We start from the raw sequence: 22,713 nt of genomic DNA, 5'->3' as shown, positions 1-22,713 counted from the left end.
ATCCTACGATCAAGAACAAATTTAGATTAAATTATAAGAAACTTTACTCTCATTATCATGATCTCCATCACGATGACAAGTCTCAAAATTTAATCAAGAACCTTATCAAGTTAATCAAACAATTAATAATAACTATGATAAAAGAATATCAGATGCCATATATTTTATATCAAATAACGTTTACAAAAATATGTTCAAATCATCAAATATGATATTGGATCTAAGGCATATCTACTATATCCCTAACAAAAACTTCCTTCCCCTCCACCACTGTTGCTGTCATTATCGATATTATGAAAAATATTATATTTCCAATTTGAGTCTTTGATGACATCCACCTCATTAAATGATAGTACCATGTAAGATTGGATGTCCAATTTGGACAAACTTAACGATATATTTGAACCAATAGTACAACGACAAGGGTATATATGGACTGAAAGTATATATGAATGTTTCATTAGCATTTGAAATATGTAAATTTCAACTAAAGAGCTGATGCTTATTAAGGCTGTTGGAGGTCACAAAGTAAAATTGAAATTGACTTGTACAATCTCAAGTATATGGTGTCATGTTTGATGGACTAGGAGTAAAGGAAGTTTCCCTCTTCTTTGTCTAAAGTCTAAACGCCTTCTAGATCCCTTTTCTTCCCAATATATACGTTGATCATTTTCCAATTATTCCCCATCATATATATCTTTCTCAGATTCTGTCCCTTCTTTATCGTATAGTAAGATACTGATAACTGCTTTCCTGTTTTGTACTAACTCCAAAAAAACAAGTTCAATCCAGCTAAGGATGATGGAGGATGAAGACACTGGAGGAATTGACCTTGAAGCTCAGGGGAGTTCGCCGCTGCTAATTACTGATCAATTGGGTACTTCTTTGATGAGGAGGTCCGCCCTCATTGTCCGATCTACTCAGATGTTCATTGAAGCTGGAGCAAGAATAGCATCCTTTTCTCGAGTGTCCTCATCCTCCACCATCATTTATACTCCTCTTAACAGCTTTAATCTTCAACAATATGGAGTACGTATATAAACATAGCTACAGTACCATCTTTTAAGTTATACTGCATGCATCAAATAATACTACTTTTATTCTCTTTCTACTTAGGAATTGGAAGCTTCTGGAGATCAAATTGTCCTTGATGAAGATGTGGCAGCTTCACCTGATAGAGCCTGGCATGTTAATATTGAACAATCAGACGATGATCATATTGAGATTGAGCTTCAGCCTCATCAGCATTGCTTACAGATTAGCAAGATTAATGAGATTGCGAAGGAGAAGAACATGGATTCACTTCACAATTTTGGAGGAGTAAAGGGGGTTGCAGAAGCATTGAGTAGTGCTGTCGAGAAAGGAATTCATGTTGGAGACATTTCTCGCCGCAAGGGGACAGACTTGTCTCACCACATGACCTTCACTGAGTATGGCCACTTCTTCCTACAATTAGCACGCAAGGAACCAACTATTTTGCTCCTTGCAGTTGCTGCAATATTGTCATTTGCTTTTGGAATCAATGAAGAAAGTATGCAGAATGGCTGGTTTGAAGGAGCACTTTTGCTTGTGGTCATATTTGTGACTGTATTGATTAAGATAGCAATAAATTGTTATGAAAGGCGCTGTTGGAAGAAGCAAAATGATCACGAAGCAAACACGATACAAGTTATGAGAGGAGGCAACGAAGTGGCCATCTCGGCCTTAGATATTGTTGAAGGATTGTGTATAGGTGTTCGTAACACGCAGCGGAAGACAATAACAATTCTAGGCAGATCTTTTCATGTTTAAAATTTATTTACATGTCAATAGATCACATCTAAGACGTACCTGATGAAGAGAGTACCGTTTCAAAATTTCTTCGATAGTGCGAAGACTCTATGCGTATCCACACCGAGACTGATCCTTGCTATCAACTCTTTGATCAATGAAACCCGCGAACAAATTGAACAAAATATTGTGTTGAAATTTTTCTCAAAAATCTCAACTCAAAGTAGAAGAACAAGAAACACTTTTCTTGCAATTGTATTTTCTCTCTTGGCATTGTATTGCACTCTCACTTTCACAAAGTGAGTTTTCTTCTCATGGAAAAATTATTTGGCAAATTTTCTCCATCACCCTTTATATAGCATCACCTACAAACTCTTTTCCTATTTGGTTGAGGTAATGATTTACTTAGGGTAAAAGTTTTTTCCAAAATAAACTTTATGAGATTTTGTATGAAAATTCGCAATCCCATTCTCAACGGGTAACGTGACTGCCGAGAATCATGGACTTTCCATGAAGTCCAATTCCAAACATTGGAATTTTCCTATTGTAAACAAGAAAGCACGTTTGTGTTGTCAGACGTCCTTTTTATGGACTTTAATTTCCATGTTTAATGAAATCGTAGGAAAACCTTTATGGAATTTCATGTCCAATTCAAAATTGGATTGTAAGAATAAATTAATATTAAATATATAACCTTTATATATAAATAATAATTATGAGTATCAAATATATATCACATATATATTTCAACCAAGAGATATAATTTAATTTTCTCTTCCAAATAGAAAACATCAATTTGTTCACAATATTAATTATATTCTCTGTGCTAGCAAAGAATATAATAATATTTCATTTGGACTAACAACTAAATGTATTTGACTAATTAAATTCCTTAATTTAATTATCAAATAATAAGTTAATTAATCCTTTAGCAAAGATCAGAACACTCGTTAGTGTGCGACCCCATAGGTTCAATACTAAGCCGGTAGTAAATTGACCACATCAATATACTAATCAAAGGTAGCGTCTAGCAACACTCCTTAACAACCGGATAATATGAAGTATACAATTTACTCTCAAGAACCAGTAGAAGAATAATGTAGTAATTCCTTCTGTCCTTATAGCTCTGGATCACCCTAGGATATGGTTCAACTGTCAAATCCTAATATGCGACCAACTATGTGTTCACGTCAAATATAATCGACCATTGAATGACCTAAGAAACTCATTTCTTCTTTCATTCAATTGCCCTGGCCAAGGTCTTAATTTGGTCGTTTATATTTCATGACAACATGGAGCTTAAACTCATTACCAAGAGTTGACAGATTCCATCTTGATCAATCACTAATCCTACAAGCATTTAATCATACCCAATATCCTTTCAACTATCGCCCTAGGGCCATAGGTGTCTAGTATCAAAGCACAATAAATAACTTGTCAATTACTATGACGATCTCAGGTCAAAGGAAACGGTTACATCACATTCTTCAAGAGAATATCCTATTGACAGTTTATGGTAATTCTAACCATTAGGAATTATCCAATGAGTCGGTTCAATGATCATATCTCTATATGCATCATCTATCTATGTAATTTAGTTAATGAGATCAACTAATCTTTATCCCTTAAAGACGATCACATAAATATTGATCTTATCGGATTACTAATGTCCAGATTAATAATCCTACGATCAAGAACAAATTTAGATTAAATTATAAGAAACTTTACTCTCATTATCATGATCTCCATCACAATGTCAAGTCTCGAAATTTAATCAAGGACCTTATCAAATTAATCAAGCAATTAATAACAATGATAAAAGAATATCAAATGCCATATATATTTTATAAAAATATGTTCAAAACATCAAATGTGATATTGGATCTAGGGCATATCTACTATATCCCTAATAATCTCCCACTTGCACTAGAGCCAATCGCTCTTGTACTTCATTCCCAATTTCCACTTGTGCTTGTCAAACTCATTTGCGCCAAGAGCTTTAGTGAATGGGTCTGTAGCATTTTCTTTTCCATCAACCTTTTGAATCTCGACGTCTCCACGTTCAATGATCTCTCTTATCAAGTGATACCTTCGCAGAACATGTTTGGACTTTTGGTGTGATCTTGGTTCTTTTGCTTGAGCAATGGCTCCAGTATTGTCACACAACAGTGGAACCACACCTTCTATTGAAGGAACCACACCAAGTTCAGTTAAGAACTTTTTCATCCATACAACTTCCTTAGCAGCTTCACTAGCTGCTATATATTCTGCTTCAGTCACTGAATCAGCTACTGTAGCTTGTTTGGAACTTTTCCAACTCACTGCACCACCATTTAAGGTGAATACATAACCAGAAATAGATTTGCTATCATCTCTATCTGAAGAGAAACTTGCATCAGTATAACCTTCAAGTTTCAACTCAGAATCTCCATAGATGAGGAATTGGTCTTTAGTCCTTCTTAAGTACTTAAGAATGGTCTTCACCACTTTCCAATGTTCCTCACCAGGATTTTCCTGATAGCGGCTAGTCACTCCAAGTGCATAAGCCACATCAGGACGTGTACATGTCATGGTATACATGATAGCTCCCACTGCACTAGCGTATGGGATCCTACTCATGCGTTCTCTCTCTTTAGGTGTATTAGGACAATCCTCCCTACTAAGAGTAATTCCAGTGCCTATCGGTAAATAGCCTCTTTTGGAATTATCCATATTATACCTCTTTAAGATGGTATCAATGTACAAAGACTGGGAAAGTCCAAGCAGCTTCCTAGATCTATCTCTATAGATCTTTATTCCTAATATATAAGCTGCTTCTCCCAAGTCTTTCATGGAGAACTGTTCAGATAGCCAAATCTTGGTACTTTGCAATGCCGGTATATCATTCCTTGTGAGCAATATATCATCAACATACAACACTAAGAATATAATTGTGCTCCCACTAACCTTTTTGTACACATAAGGTTCTTCTTCGCATCTAACAAAATTGAACTTTTCAATTGTCTTGTTAAATCGAATATTCCAACTTCGAGAAGCTTGCTTTAATCCATAAATGGATCTTTGCAGCTTACAAATTTTATTATGATCAGACGGAGATGTGAAACCTTCAGGTTGTGTCATGTACACATCCTCTTCTAGCTCACCATTAAGGAAAGCTGTTTTCACATCCATTTGCCATATTTCATAATCATAGTATGATGCTATAGCAAGCAAAATCCGAATTGATTTGAGCATTGTCACGTGAGAGAAAGTCTCGTCATAGTCGACTCCTTCTTTCTGACGATATCCCTTGGCAACAAGACGGGCTTTATAGGTCTCCACCTTTCCGTCTGCTCCAATCTTTTTCTTAAAAACCCATTTACAACCTATAGGTTTTATATCCTTTGAAGGTTCAACTAAAGTCCATACTTTATTTTCCTTCATAGATTCCATTTCGGATTCCATGGCCTTTTGCCACTTCTCATAATCAGAACTTTGTATAGCCTCTTCATAGGTCTTAGGGTCATCATCATTATGATCAACCTCATTTGATACATCATCTTGTACCAATAAATTTAATCTAGTTGGTACATGACGTTCTCGTGTAGACCTTCTAAGAGGTACTTGTACAACCTCTTCACCTTGTGCTGGATTTGGTTGTTGTTCAATTTGGTTTAGAACTGGTTCATTAACCTGTTCTTGAACTTCAGTTAGTTCTTGAACTTCAACCGTTGAAGATGACAACTTCCTTGACAACTTCAAAACATCCAATAAAGGTTCTTCAACTTGGGTCTTATGATCTTTATATTGTGTTGATTCATTAGTTTCTTGAACTTCATCAAGTTCTATTTCTCCATTATAATTTCCTTCTAAAAGAAATTCTCTTTCCAAAAAGGTTGCTCCTCTGGCCACAAACACTTTATGGTCAGAAGGGTGATAGAAATAATATCCCATTGTTTCCTTGGGATACCCAATGAACCTATACTTATCTGATCTTGAGTCAAGTTTATCAGACTGTAGTCTCTTAACATAAGCTGGACAACCCCAAACTTTAATATGTTTAAGGTTAGACTTACATCCTTTCCATATCTCATATGGTGTTGTAGAGACTGACTTAGTGGGAACTTTATTAAGTAAGTATGTTGCTGCTTCCAAAGCATATTCCCATAAATTTATTAGAAGATCAGTGAACCCCATCATAGATCTCACCATATCTAATAAGGTTCGATTTCTCCTTTCAGACACACCATTGTGTTGTGGTGTTCCTGGAGGTGTCCACTGTGAGAGAATCCCATTCTCTCTGAGATATCTGGTAAAATCTTCACTAAGATATTCTCCACCTCTATCAGACCTTAGTACTTTGATACTTTTACCAGTCTGCTTCTCAACTTCACTACGGAACCTTTTGAACATTTCAAAAGATTCAGACTTGTGTTTCATAAGATACACAAATCCATATCTTGACATATCATCAGTAAAGGTGATGAAGTAAGAATATCCACCTCTAGCTTGAATTTTCATGGGCCCACAAACATCTATATAAATTAGTCCCAATAATTCAGAAGCTCTTTCTCCACTTCCAGTAAATGGAGATTTGGTCATTTTTCCTTTGAGACAAGATTCACAAGTTGGATATGATTCAAAATTATATTTGTCAAGGTACCCTTCCTTGTACAACTTGTTAATTCTTTTCTCTCCAATATGACCAAGCCTACAATGCCAAAGGTATGCATGATTTACTTGATCATCTCTTTTCCTCTTAAGACTTGAAACATGCATAATCGAATTAGCATTCACATTAGGTAAGACATAAACGTCATGTTGGAGATAGCCATTCACATATAAATTATCACTATAATAAATAGAGCAAATACCATTGCCTATATTAATGCAAAAACCACGTTTGTCTAACATAGAAGTTGAAATTATGTTCGAAACAAATTTAGGAACGTAATAACAATCATCCAACATAAGTACTTTGCCCGTAGGCATTATTAAAGAAATTGATCCTACAGCTACGACCGCAACTTTTGCACCATTTCCAACTTGTAGATTAACTTCTCCTTTCTTTAGCCTTCTACTTATCTTAAACCCTTGTAACATATTACAGATGTTATAACCACTGCCAGTATCTAATACCCACAGTGAAGAATTAGTAGTAGCTAAAGAAACCTTGAAAACATTTTTCATTAATGTCTCACCTTGTTTCTTGTCCTCTAGAGTTGCAAGATACTCCTTGCAGTTTCTCTTCCAATGCCCTTTCTTCTTACAGTGAAAACATTCAGTATCATATACTGACTGCAAGATCAAATCTTCAGAAAGCTCTTTACCAAGCTTGTACCCCAACTTCTCATGTTCTTCTGTAAGAACAATCATATAATTGACAAGGGGTCCAACTGGAGAGTTTTCAATGTCCAATTGTGTATCAACCATCTTCTTAAGATATTCAATGATTGCAATTGGATCCATATTCTGATGTTTTCTCTGGAGTTCAGAACTCATAGAAGCGAGAATGATGTGTTTAATAGCAAGACATTCTTCCAAGTATTTCTGATAAACCTTGGTGCCTTGAACATCATTCTCTGGTGGGATTATCTTTGCAGGCTTATCGATCACATCAATGAGCTTTTCATGCATGAGAACAATTCTCAAATTTCTATACCAGTCAGCAAAGTTTGGTCCTACCAACTTGTTGGTCTCAAGTATTTCGTGCAGTGATATAACAGACATATTGAGAAATCTAAAATATAGAAAAGAAAAGGCAATAATATAAGAACATATTTGCATATATCATAAAGACATGGACTTTTATCTAAATGATATTTCCACTAATTATTTTAAACTATTTACCCTCATTATAGTTTACGAAATCTTTATTTCTATTAGTGGAGTAAAGGAATCCTTTAACAATATGTATGAGCCCCTTGGAAGTCAAGTCGTTTCTCACATATATTTTAAAGGTAGGTACTCTTACCAATTGTATCCCTATACAATTTCCTTAAATAGCTCTATGTCAACTAGCCCCTGGTAGTCAGGTCGATCCTATTGGCATAGTTGAGTTCAACCATCATGATAGCAAAGAACTTATTAAATTTATACTCCCCCGGGTGGTCCAGGCATTTAGTGTAAAATTGAATAATTCTTTCAATCCATACATCTAATGCAATAAATAATTTTAACATATTCTCAAACTATAAGTCTCCTGGTAGTCAGGCCGCTCCTTATAAACAAGAAATAAGTAAAATTATTTACCTTGATGGATAGCACCATAATAAAATATCTTATATTTTATTATTTAAGAACTCAAATTTTAGTAAGAGGGAATTGTTACTAAAACAATTTTTAATAACATGAAAATCAAATCTTTTATAGCGTGTGAATTTAGTTCAAGTTGTCTACACGCTTAGTCCTTAATTAATTTACATCACATGTAATAAATAATTCAGAATTATGTAATGAACAAGCACATGACATAAAAACGAAATTCAACATCCTCTAACATGTTTATCTTATATATCACATAAAAAGAATTCATGCCAGAATATTATTATTAATTAACATCTCATGAATTAATAACAATTAAAATAACAATAGAATCATGTAACCGATTATAGATTCCCATCGTATCTAATACATAATTTCAAATTCAAGTTATGAACTATCTCAATAGTTATATGAATACATATTTTATCTACAATAAAATAATATCAACATTCAAACGATTTGACTATCGCACAAGACACATGTATTATGGTTTGAACTTTTCAAATATGATATTAAAATATTTCGTAAATAAATTTTAGACACAATAAACCATTGCTCTGATACCACTGAAGGATTGTGTATAGGTGTTCATAACACGCAACGGAAGACAATAACAATCCTAGGCAGATCTTTTCATGTTTAAAATTTATTTACATGTCAATAGATCACATCTAAGACGTACCTGGTGAAGAGAGTATCGTTTCAAAATTTCTTCGATAGTGCGAAGACTCTATGCGTATCCACACCGAGACTGATCCTTGCTATCAACTCTTTGATCAATGAAACCCGCGAACAAATTGAACAAAATATTGTGTTGGAATTTTTCTCAAAAATCTCAACTCAAAGTAGAAGAACAAGAAACACTTTTCTTGCAATTGTATTTTCTCTCTTGGCTTTGTATTGTACTCTCACTTTCACAAAATGGGTTTTCTTCTCATGGAAAAATTATTTGGCAAATTTTCTTCATCACCCTTTATATAACATCACCTACAAACTCTTTTCCTATTTGGTTGAGGTAATGATTTACTTAGGGTAAAAGTTTTTTCCAAAATAAACTTTATGGGATTTTGTATAAAAATTCGCAATCCCATTCTCAACGGGTAACGTGACTGCCGAGAATCATGGACTTTCCATGAAGTCCAATTCCAAACATTGGAATTTTCCTATTGTAAACAAGAAAGTACGTTTGAGTTGTCAGACGTCCTTTTTATGGACTTTAATTTCCATGTTTAATGAAATCGTAGGAAAACCTTTATGGAATTTCATGTCCAATTCAAAATTGGATTGTAAGAATAAATTAATATTAAATATATAACCTTTATATATAAATAATAATTATGAGTATCAAATATATATCACATATATATTTCAACCAAGAGATATAATTTAATTTTCTCTTCCAAATAGAAAACATCAATTTGTTCACAATATTAATTATATTCTCTGTGCTAGCAAAGAATATAATAATATTTCATTTGGACTAACAACTAAATGTATTTGACTAATTAAATTCCTTAATTTAATTATCAAATAATAAGTTAATTAATCCTTTAGCAAAGATCAGAACACTCGTTAGTGTGCGACCCCATAGGTTCAATACTAAGCCGGTAGTAAATTGACCACATCAATATACTAATCAAGGGTGGCGTCTAGCAACACTCCTTAACAACCGGATAATATGAAGTATACAATTTACTCTCAAGAACCAGTAGAAGAATAATGTAGTAATTCCTTCTGTCCTTATAGCTCTGGATCACCCTAGGATATGGTTCAACTGTCAAATCCTAATAGGCGACCAACTATGTGTTCACGTCAAATATAATCGACCATTGAATGACCTAAGAAACTCATTTCTTCTTTCATTCAATTGCCCTGGCCAAGGTCTTAATTTGGTCGTTTATATTTCATGACAACATGGAGCTTAAACTCATTACCAAGAGTTGACAGATTCCATCTTGATCAATCACTAATCCTACAAGCATTTAATCATACCCAATATCCTTTCAACTATCGCCCTAGGGCCATAGGTGTCTAGTATCAAAGCACAATAAATAACTTGTCAATTACTATGACGATCTCAGGTCAAAGGAAACGGTTACATCACATTCTTCAAGAGAATATCCTATTGACAGTTTATGGTAATTCTAACCATTAGGAATTATCCAATGAGTCGGTTCAATGATCATATCTCTATATGCATCATCTATCTATGTAATTTAGTTAATGAGATCAACTAATCTTTATCCCATAAAAACGATCACATAAATATTGATCTTATCGGATTACTAATGTCCAGATTAATAATCCTACGATCAAGAACAAATTTAGATTAAATTATAAGAAACTTTACTCTCATTATCATGATCTCCATCACAATGTCAAGTCTCGAAATTTAATCAAGGACCTTATCAAATTAATCAAGCAATTAATAACAATGATAAAAGAATATCAAATACAATATATATTTTATAAAAATATGTTCAAAACATCAAATGTGATATTGGATTTAGGACATATCTACTATATCTCTAACAATTGTTTATGGCGATATAGCCTTCGTGAAGAAAGGACATTCTGTCCCTGCACATGGTTTGTTTGTTTCGGGTGAAGCATTAGAGCTGTTCCAGCTGGATGATGGAGTATTGTCCATCGTCAATGAGAAAAGTCCATTTTTGTCTCCTTGTTCTAAGGTGATTAATGGTGATGCTAGAATGATTGTTACAAGTGTTCAAGTGGACAAACCAAGCCAAGAAAACAAGATTTCTGAAAGAGAGTCCAGTTTTTGTGCCTACTTTGGCAAGTTGAACAATTGCATACATATTGGTGAGCTGTTTATTAGCATTTTGATCATTTTGGTGCTGTTCTTGCGCTTTAAATTGGGCAAGAAAGATGACGAGAACGGATATAGATTAGAAACCAAAGGAGAACCAGCTGAACTTGCATCAATAGTGAATGCCATGAAGAAGGTTTTAACAGAAACAAAGGGAACAACAAGAGTTTGGATAGCTTTACTCGGTGTTACAGTGTTGGGGATGACTGAAGGAATACCATTTCTTGTTTCAATTGCAATAGCATATTGGAATTTAGATGTTAAGATGGAACCAGTCACCACTATCTGTATAGAAAAGGCTAGCTGGTTGAAAGAGCAAAAATTGGAAGTTACTCAGTTTTTTCTTGGCAAAAAAGATGTCACCGAGATGTCTGCAGTGTTCTCTCTGATGGAATTGGTGTGTCCACTCTGACTTCTCAAAGTGCCTACCACAGAATAGAAGAACCAATACTATGTTGGGCAGAGAAGAACACAGGTATGCAAAGAGAGACTTTTGATCAGCAGTGCACCATAGTGAATGACAATGATATTGAGATGAACCCTTTAGAAGAACCTTGTGGAGTTGTCATAGAGAAAAATGGAGACAAGGCCCTGCTGAATCAATATTGTCTAAGTGTTCCTGTTATTATGACTTAGAAGGTCAAGTGCAGGCCTTGGATGATGTAACAAAGAGTGACTTTGCTCGAGTTAACAACAATGTGAACGTAGTTGCATTTGCCCGCAAACGTACTCAGGTTGCTGAACTTGATGAAAATGGGCTAACATTCATTGGTATGCTTGCCTTAGAAGATAGTACTATCAATCTGGACAACATGAGGCAAGCAATTGCGACTCTGAAAGAAGGCGGAGTGAAGATCATATTTGCCTCACAAGAAGATGTTGAAGTACTTGATACCATTGGTCATTGTTGGTTCCTGTCTTCTTTCTTACTTGTTGTATTTGTAAATTATAATTCTCGAGAAAAGAAAGTTAGCGTATAAACATAAATATAAACGAAACAGTAATTAATTCGAGCCCACTGAATTCACAGTGTTTCCTTAAGGAATTTAATCCCCTCCTAGTACCCAAGGTTATGGATTATTTCCTCCCAGGATAGAACGAATTACACACTGGTGTAGCGGTACTTCAAACCCCAGTGTTTCAGCGAACACAAAGTTCGGTAGCAAATCACACTTACGGTTGCTTTGTTTGTAGTTTTAAAACAATGCACAACAAATGAGGAGAACTCAGAAGTCGAATGAAAATTTTGAGAGGAAGAAATGCAATTTATAGTCGATGTTGAGTTCTTACTGAAGAGGATATCACTAGTTGTATAAACTGAAGAGGAACGATTTCTTTCTGTGTTTTTTTTGTGTGTCCTTGCTCTAACAGCTACTGCACACATTTTATATGTGCAGTCAGCTATTAGGAGAATGACCAGCCACCACTCATGGTGGAACAATCATTAGGCTGTTATGGAGGAAGCACTTGACATGGTGGAAGGAGCACTTGCTCATGGAGCACTAGGCTGCCAATGGACAATGGAGCATGCACTTGGCCGAATTGGTGGGATACTTGGATTTTATCCACGGATTGGAAAACATCTGTTACAAACACGGATAATATTACGTTAATATTCACTATTAACAAATAAATTTGGTCAAAAAAAAATTAATCAATCAATCGATCATTTGACCAAATCCAAATCCGAAGCCGAATCCGAATCCAAAGCCGAAGCCGTAGCCGAAGCCGAGCCGAGCGAGCGACGACGACGATGACGTGAGGCTTGCCTTCTTCTTAACTCTTTAAGAGCTATAAGAAGATCAATTGTATATATACCCACCAAAATCATTTTCCTCTTCCAATATGTGACAATGTTTCAAGAGAGGGAAACTTAAAATTTTACTCAAAATTTTTATTTTCCCTCCATTTCCATTCACCCTCTTTTTAAAGACTTTTCCATCTTAAAATCCTCAACAATCCCCCACATGAATGGGGAATGGCTATATCACGGAAGTATGCATGAAAAACTTGTGTGATTTGCAAGCAAGAATTAATTGCATCTGGATAAGTAGGTTTGCCTTTGAACTTTCCGTAGTAAACTTATGTCGGATATACTCGGTCAATCGGTAGATTTGATATCTTTGAACCGTCAAACTTTAGTGTATACCTAGACAACCATAAGTCACACAATCAACCCTTAACCGTCTTTGGTTCTCATTGTTGTGTTCCTTTCAGCCATGAACACCTCCTGATTTCATAAGTGCGTAGAGAATTAGCCTTGCAAAATTCTTCTTAAAACGGCTAACCCTTCACACTTACATAGGTGATTTCTAAACGTGTCATCTCATAGATACACTATTTGATATACACCGTAGAAAATTTAGAAATCATTAAAAAACTTTAATGCTTTATCCTTGGTACTGAACATTGTCTCATCACGAGAATGGACCAAAATTTTTGTTGACAATATTGAACCGTCATTAATGACTTTGTTTGATCTCCTTGAACCTAGATCTTGGGATCTCCAATCTTCTAGGTAGAGTTACCGCCACAATGACTTGCTCTCGGCCATAGTCCCATTCCCCTCGATGATTTCTCAACTATCTCTCTAGTTAGGCCTTTTGTAAGTGGATCCGACACATTATCACTTGACCTTACATAGTCAATCGTGATAATTCCTCTAGAGAGTAGTTGCCTAACGGTTTTATGTCTTCATCGTATATGACGAGATTTACCGTTATACATAACGCTCCCAGCCATTCCAATTTCCACTTGGCTATCACAATGTATGCATATTGGTGCCAATGGTTTGGGCCAAAATGGAATGTCTTCCAAGAAATTCCGGAGTCATTCAGCTTCTTCACCGGCTTTATCTAAGGCTATAAACTCAGCCTCCATTGTAGAGCGGGCAATACAAGTTTGTTTGGACGACTTCCAAGATACCGCTCCTCCACCAATAGTGAATACATATCCACTTGTGGACTTTGAATCAGTTGAATCGGTGATCCAATTTGCATCACATATCCTTCAATCACCGCAAGATATTTACTGTAGTGCAAATCAAAGTTTTGGGTATGTTCTAAGTATCCCAAAACTCGTTTCATTGCCATCCAATTAGATTGACCTGGATTTTGAATCAGTTGAATCGGTGATCCAATTTGCATCACATATCCTTCAATCACCGCAAGATATTTACTGTAGTGCAAATCAAAGTTTTGGGTATGTTCTAAGTATCCCAAAACTCGTTTCATTGCCATCCAATTAGATTGACCTGGATTGCTCGTATATTGACTCAATTTACTTATAGCACAAGCTATATCTGGTCGTGTACAATTCATGATGTACATTAAGCATCCTAACACACAAGCATAATCCAATTGTGATATGCTTTGGCCTTTGTTCTTTGCTAATGCAAGATTCACGTCAATTGGAGTCTTTGCAACTTTGAACCCTAAGTGCTTGAATTTTTCAAGTACTGTCTTAATATAATGAGATTGTGACAATGCTAGACCTTGAGGAGTCTTTTGGATCTTAATCCCCAGAATTAAATCCTCAACTCCCAAGTCCTTCATATCAAACTTGCTAGTTAGCATACGTTTAGTCGCATTTATGTTGGAAATATCATTACTCATTATTAGCATATCATCCACATATAGGAAAACAATGACTATGTGATTTGGAACATTTTTAATGTACACACATTTATCACATTCATTTATCTTAAAACCATTTGACAACATTTTTTGGTCAAATTTCGCATGCCATTATTTGGATGCTTGTTTTAGTCTGTAGAGGGACTTAACAAGTCTACATACTTTCTTTTCTTTACCTGGAACCACAAACCCTTCGGGTTATTCCATGTAGATTTCTCCCTCCAAATCTCCATTTAAGAAGGCTGTCTTTACGTCCATTTGATGAATTTCAAGACCATAAACTGCAGCTAAAGCTACTAACATTCGTATGGACGTAATTCTCGTCACTGGAGAATATGTATCAAAGTAGTCAAGACCTTCTCGTTGTCTATACCCTTTGACAACAAGTCTTGCCTTAAATTTATCAATAGTGCCATCATCTTTAATTTTTCTTTTAAAAATCCATTTACAACCCAAATGTTTATTTCCAGGAGGAAGATCAACCAATTCCCATGTATGGTTGTTCAATATGGATTCTATTTCACTATTGACTGCCTCTTCCAGAACAATGATTCCGAAGAAGACATAGCTTCTTTAAATGTTCAAGGCTCATTTTCCAATAAGAAAGTCACAAAATCTGGTCCAAACAAAGTAGACATTCTTTGACGTTTACTACGTCTTGGATCCTCCTGATTAAATGTACTTTCTTTTGTTTCTTCCCGAGGTCGTTTAGATCCTTCACCAATCGACTCGCATTCCCTTTTATAAGGATATATATTTTCAAAGAACTCAACATTATTTGATTCTATAACCGTATTATTATGAATGTCGGGACTTTCTGATTTATGAACCAGAAATCGATATGCTTTACTATTGGTCACATATCCTATGAAAACATAATCAACTATTTTCGGTCCTATTTTTACCCTTTTGGGTTTAGGAACTTTCACTTTTGCCAAACACCCCCACACTTTCAAATAATTTAAGTTGAGCTTCATTCCTTTCCATTTTTTATATGGAATGGATTGTGTTTTGCTATGGGGTACTTGATTTAGTATCCGGTTAGCCGTAAGAACGGCTTCCCCCACAAGTTCGGTAGCAAATTAGAACTTATCAACAATGCGTTCATCATCTCTTTTACTGAACGATTCTTTCTTTCCGCAATCCCATTGGATTGGGGCCTGTAAGGGGCTGTTGTTTGATGAATAACTCCATATTCTAGACATATTTCTTCAAAAGGAGATTCATATTCACCACCCTTATCACTTCTTATCATTTTGACTTTCTTGTTAAGTTGTGTTTCAACTTCATTTTTATATTGCCTGAATGCGTCTATTGCTTCATCTTTACTATTAAGTAAGTAAACATAGCAATATCGAGTACTGTCGTCAATAAAAGTTATGAAATACTTCTTTCCACCGCGAGATGGTATTGACTTCATGTCACAAATATCTATGTGAATTAAGTCTAAAGGATTTGAATTCCTTTCAACCGACTTATAAGGATGTTTAACATACTTAGATTCCATACATATTTGACATTTTGATTTTTCGCATTCAAACTTAGGCAATACTTCCAAGTTAATCATTTTCCACAAGGTTTTGTAATTGACATGACCCAAACGTACATGCCATAAATCATTTGACTCAAGTAAGTAAGAAGAAGCTGAAGTTTTATTATTAGTTTCAACAACTATTACATTCAACTTGAAAAGGCCCTCAGTAAGGTAACCTTTTCCTACAAACATTTCATTCTTACTTATAACCACCTTGTCAGATACAAAAACACACTTAAAATCGTGCTTTACAGAAGTCCAGTAGAGACTAAGTTCTTCCTAATTTCGGGAACATGAAGGATGTTGTTCATAGTCATGACCTTGCCAGAAGTCATCTTGAGAAATATCTTCCCATATCCTTCAATTTTTGCTGTAGCAGCATTTCCCATAGAAAGCGTCTCTTCGAGTCTAGCAGAAGCATAAGTAGAAAATGCTTCCCTCACAGCACAAACATGGCGAGTGGCTCCAGAATCAATCCACCACTCCTTAGGATTTCCTACCAGGTTGCATTCAGAAAGCATAGCACACAAGTCATCAATATCTTCGTGCTTTTCAACCATGTTTGCTTGGCCCTTCTTCTTGTCTTTCTTTGGAGCACGACACTCTACAGATCTATGTCCAGCTTTTCCACAGTTGTAGCAATTTCCACTGAACCGCTTCTTGCTTGGGTTATTTCTTGGCCCAGAAGCCTGCTTCCTCTTTCTCTTAATTTGAGAAGTAGCCTCAACAATATTTGCTACCATTATTGTTGAGTTTCCACGGCCTTTCTTTTCAACTACTTTGTTGTCCTCTTCGATTCTCAACCGAACAATGAGATCTTCAAGGGACATCTCCTTTCGTTTGTGTTTTAAGTAGTTCTTGAAATCCTTCCACAAAGGAGGCAGCTTCTCAATAATTGTTGCAACTTGGAATGCTTCATTGATGACAAGACCTTCAATGAAAATTCCGTTAGTAAAAATATTAAAAATTTTACTTTCAATATCAGTATTCATTTTATATATACTTTCAGCAAGTAGATCATGAATAATCACTTGTAATTCCTGGACTTGGGTAATAACAGACTTGCTATCTACCATTTTGTAGTCCAAAAATTTTGCGGCAACGAATTTCTTCATCCCCGCATCTTCGGTTTTGTATTTATTTTCAAGCGCAGTCCACAGTTCTTTTGACGTCTCCACATTACTGTAGACGTTATACAGATTATCCCCCAATCCGCTAAGAATATAATTCTTGCACAAAAAGTCAGAATGCTTCCACGCCTCAATCACGAGAAAGCGTTCATTCTCTGGAGTTTCATCGGGCAGATCAGGAACATCTTCCTTGATGAACTTCTGTAGACATAACGTAGTCAAGTAGAAGAACATCTTCTGCTACCAGCGTTTGAAATCAATCCCGGAAAATTTTCTGGGTTTTTCTGCCGGTGCCAACGCCGGTGTTCGGCTTGTTGATGCGTTGGTAGTCATCATCGGAATAACTTGGTTTCCGTTGTCATTTGCCATTTTTTCTGTAAAAGAATGACACAAACAAACGTTTAATAAATGTTTAAACTTGGAGAGAAAAAAAATCACGTAGATTTTAATCTCCAACAAAACGCCACGAAGGCTTTAATCTTCAAAACGGGAGTAGACAAAATCACAAAGGTTTTAGTCTCCAGAGCAGTAAGTATAACACAAATACAGAAATAAATTTAAATTCCTTAAGCTTGTTGGTTCCTGTCTTCTTTCTTACTTGCTGTATTTGTATATTATAATTCTGGAGAAAAGAAAGTTAGCGTATAAATGTAAATATAAACGAAACAGTAATTAATTCGAGCCCACTGAATTCACAGTATTTCCTTAAGGAATTTAATCCCCTCCTAGTACCCAAGGTTATAGATTATTTCCTCCCAGGATAGAACGAATTACACACTGGAGTAGCGGTACTTCAAACCCCAGTGTTTCAGCGAACACAAAGTTCGATAGCAAATCACACTTACAGTTGTTTTGTTTGTAGTTTTAAAATAATGCACAACAAAGGAGGAGAACTCAGAAGTCGAATGAAAATTCTGAGAGGAAGAAATGTAATTTATAGCCGATGTTGAGTTCTTACTGAAGAAGATATCAGTAGTTGTGTAAACTGAAGAGGAACGATTTCTTTCTGTGTTTTTTTTGTGTGTCCTTGCTCTAACAGCTACTTCACATATTTATAGTGGAGTCAGCTATTATGAGAATGACCAGTCACCACTCATGGTGGAACAATCACTAGGCTGTTATGGAGGAAGCACTTGACATGGTAGAAGGAGCACTTGCTCATGGAGCACTAGGCTGCCAATGGACAATGGAGCATGCACTTGGCCGAGTGGGATACTTGGATTCTATCCACGGATTGGAAAACATCCGTTACAAACACAAATAATATTACGTTAATATTCACTATTAACAAATAAATTTGGGCCAAAAAATTAATCATTCAATCATTTGACCGTAGCCGTAGCCGAAGCCGAGCGACGACGACGACGACACGAGGCTTGCCTTCTTCTTAACTCTTTAAGAGCTACAAGAAAAGCAATTGTATATATACCCACCAAAATCCTTTTCCTCTTCCAATATGGGACAATGTTTCAAGAGAGGGAAACTTAAAATTTTACTCAAAAATTTTATTTTCACTCCATTTCCCATTCACCCTCTTTTTTAAGACTTTTCCATCTTAAAATCCTCAACAGTCATGATACAGGATTGCTCGATTCAGACGATGCTCTAGTGGTTAAGGGTGAAAATTTCTACAACTGCACTGCAGATGATAGGAAGGAAAAAGTTGAGAAAATTTGCATAATGGGAAATTCCTCTCGCGCACACAAGCTTCTTCTCATAGAGTGTTTGAAGAGAAAAGGTGAAGTGGTTGTTGTGGTAGGAGAACAAGTAGCGGGTGAGTGTAATCAGCTGGTACTTGAAGCAGCTAATTTTGGCCTGCATGTTGTGACTTATGTAATGAACTGGCCTGAAAGTATAACTTTCGTGATAAACAGGATCAAGGGAGGAAGAATTGTTTGTGAGAATCTGAGGCAATGGATCCAACTTGAGTTAATCTTTGTAATCAGTAGCTCGTCAATAAACTTCATATTGGTTATATATATATGCAACAGAGATGCCCCATCAACGACAATTCAGTTAGTTTGGGTTAACCTTGTTGTTATGTTTATTGGAGGGCCAGCTTTGCTAATTACTCAACAGACCACAAGAAAACTAAGGGATGAACTATCTATCAAACCGAGAAAACCCCTAATAATTAGCAAGGCCATGTAGAGAAATATCCTATTTCAAGCTTCTTATCAGACTGGCATTTTTGTATTCCTTAAACACATAGGAAGTGCAATTCTGTACATCACTCCAAAAGTTACCAAAACTGTAGTCTTTAACGGGTTCGCTTTGTGCCAGCTTTTTAACGTGTTCAGTGCAAGGGAGTTGGAACAGAAGAACTTTTTCAAGGGACTTGGTCAAAATTACTGGTTTTGGGCAGTGTCAGGGCTCTTTCTTGTGTTGCAGGTGGGATTCATTGAAGTAAAGCCTCTCTGCACGACTGAATTGGAAGCAATGGGCTGGATGCATTTTAATTGGAGCTGCTACTATATTGGGAAAAATTGAGTTTACATATTGAAGTGATTAAAAGATGACGTGTCATGACATGAAGGCTGGTCAAAGGATGATGATTAATAAAGAGGCACGAGTTGCAACAGATACAAGCAGATGCACATGAAGAGGCACAAGCGGTTATTCAGAAGACTCAACGCTCGTACCTATTTAATCCAAAAATCAAAGAGAATGAATCTGACAGCATAAGAGAATACAGATACAGTATTTAATAAGCATTAAATACTAAAAACATTAGGGAATATGTATTGAATCACAATGATTATGTAACGTAGCATTTAATGCCTTTAATTGTCTATAATGACCTTATTATGACAAAGGCATAACGTATAACTTGGAGATAGCTATAAAAGGAAGAGAATGGATCATTTGTAAGAACACGAAATACTATCTGAATACATTCGTTTACTTTGTTTTCTTCTAATTATCTTATTGTTGACAAAATCACTTTCCTTTATTCATTCTTTGATTATCAGCAACCCGGTTCTTCTAAATTAAGGCTTTAACCGAAATTTCATTTTTTGGTTAAACAAATTGGTTCCGTTACCGAGAATATGATAATCTACTCTTTCTTAGCCTAACCTTTTTTGTTGCATCAACTATGTCGAACATCAATGACAACACCCAAGGAAACCAACAACTCCAGGAGAATCCACAGGATGACCACATCCCAATCCCTTCTCCACAAAGCTCCCCTCGATGATCTCGAGAAGGCACTCCTGATAGTTCTCATGCAAATGGAAATGCTCAATTCGAAAATGATGAAGCTATCAATGAAGCTTTGCAAAAGCTAATCACTCAACAGGTCAATAAAGCTCTTGAGGCCTTTGTCAGCCAATTACCCGTTGCACCACCAACACCCACTCCAAATAATAACACTTTGGAGAACCCTCATTCTAGGCTTGCTAATTCAGGTAGCGGTGGAATCCTCAGCGAGTCACGAGAAGGAGAACCAGGTAACTTAGTCAATTCTGATTTATAAAATTTAGTACTAACATTGCAGAAACAGCTCAAGGAGCAAAGTGACCGCATAGAGTAAATACCTGGAGTACCGCCCGTAATCAAAGGGATAGATATGGATAAATATTCACAACAACCTTGAAAGCCAAGTGCTGCTCCCCTCCCAATTCCAAAGAAATTCAAAATGTCTGATATTCCAAAATACGATGGAACAAATGATCCACGAGACCATGTGATTGCATTCACAACAGGCGTAAAAGGTAACGACTTGACCAAATAAGAAATTGAATCAGTATTGGTCAAAAAATTCGATGAAACACTGACTAAGGAAGAATTAACATGGTATTATCTTTTACCCGAAAATTCCATAAATTCTTTTGCTGAGCTTGTAGATTCTTTCATCAAAGCACACTCGAGGGCTCAAAAAGTCGAAAAAAGAATGGAAGATATTTTCAAAATCAAGCAAGGGGACTCAGAATTGCTTAGAGAGTTCGTGGACAGGTTCCAACGTGAAAGAATGACGTTACCATGTGTACCTGACAATTGGGCAGCTATAGCCTTCACAAGTAATTTGAATGAAAAAAGCTCTGAAGCCACGAGACGAATCAAGGAAAGTCTTCGTGAATTTCCAGCAACAACGTGGAATGACGTTTAAAACAGGTACAGCACGAAGCTAAGGATAGAAGAGGATATTATCTCACGATCTCAAAAAGAAGAAAAGGCGAGTTCGAGACGGGCGGAAATCGAAAAAAGGTCTGGTAAAAATAGGTATGAACCATATATGGATCTAGTAGGAAAGGATTCACGGTCAAAATAGGACAATCCAAGGTACGATCATAGGTCGAGGAATAGAGAGTCGGGCTCGTCATCAAGATTTGGGAAAGATCGAAACGAGCGAGAGTCACGGGATGATGATAGAAACTTGAAAGCAAAGTTTGTCGGTTATAATTTTAATGTAAGCACTTCCGAGCTCGTGGTTGTTTTAAGAAGCATGGGTGATAAGGTACGGTGGCCAAAAGAAATGAGATCGAACCCAAACAGGCGCAGCGCTGATCACTGGTACGAATTTCACAATGATCACGGGCATAAAACAACAGACTGTAGGTTGCTGCAATGTGAAGTTGATCATCTATTAAAGCAAGGGTATCTCACTGAATTATTCAGTGAGAGAGGTAAACAAACATATATGAAGAATAGGCAGGAGCCCCCAAAACCACCTTCTCCCAAAAGGACCGTTAATGTGATAAGTGGAGGTGAAGACATCAACGGTGTGACGTACACAACAGCCAATAAAGTCTCCAAAGTTACAATTACCCACGGGAAGCGGGTGCGGCATGTCTTAGAGGAAGAAAGCATTACGTTTGATGATGCAGACGTGGATGTTGTATTATTCCCACATAACGATGCATTGGTAATATCTTTACTTGTACATGATACTAATATGAAACGAATTTTGATTGATCCAGGTAGTTCCGTGAATATTATTTTGCTAAGAGTACTACGTGAGATGCAAACCAAAGATAAATTAATATCAAAGGCACATACTCTGTCTGGATTTGATAATTCTAGCGTAGTGACAAAATGGGAGGTAATACTTACAACATTCGCAGAAGGAGTTGTCAAGGGTACAAAATTTCAAGTGGTAGATATGGAGATGACTTACAATATGATTCTTGGGAGACCATGGAACCACGAGATAGATGTTGTTCCGTCAACCTTGCACCAAGTTATTAAATTTCCATCGTCATGGGGAATATGTCAAATCCGTGGGGATCAACATACATCCAGAAGCATAATTCTGTAGCAGATTCAAGTACGGGAAACGAAGAAAAATAGTAATTACAGAATCCAGTTGAGGGTACCACAACACAAACCTCAACTGAACAAGGACGAACAGACGTGGACTCAAGGCCAGATGCCATTCAAGAAACAGAAGAAAATGAAAATATCAAAACAACGATTGAAGAACTGGAAGCTGTAATATTATTTGCACAATGGCCTGAAAGGAAAGTCTACGTAGGGGCCAATCTAAGCCAAGACATGAAAGGTAAGGTGATTGAATTTTTAAAAACTAACGTGGATTGTTTTGCTTGGTCCCACTCTGATATGACAGGA

The 22,713-nt window shown here is 36.2% G+C and overlaps 1 pseudogene; it reads left to right on the top strand.

Moving 5' to 3' along the window:
* The first annotated feature begins 634 nt into the window (after positions 1 to 634).
* LOC107781752 (calcium-transporting ATPase 12, plasma membrane-type-like) lies at positions 635 to 19,775 on the top strand (annotated as a pseudogene).
* Positions 19,776 to 22,713: the final 2,938 nt, after the last annotated feature.

This window comes from Nicotiana tabacum, chromosome 3 (assembly GCF_000715075.1).
Source record: "Nicotiana tabacum cultivar K326 chromosome 3, ASM71507v2, whole genome shotgun sequence".
Classification (NCBI taxonomy): Eukaryota; Viridiplantae; Streptophyta; class Magnoliopsida; order Solanales; family Solanaceae; genus Nicotiana; species Nicotiana tabacum.
This window is presented reverse-complemented; position numbering and strand designations above follow the sequence as displayed.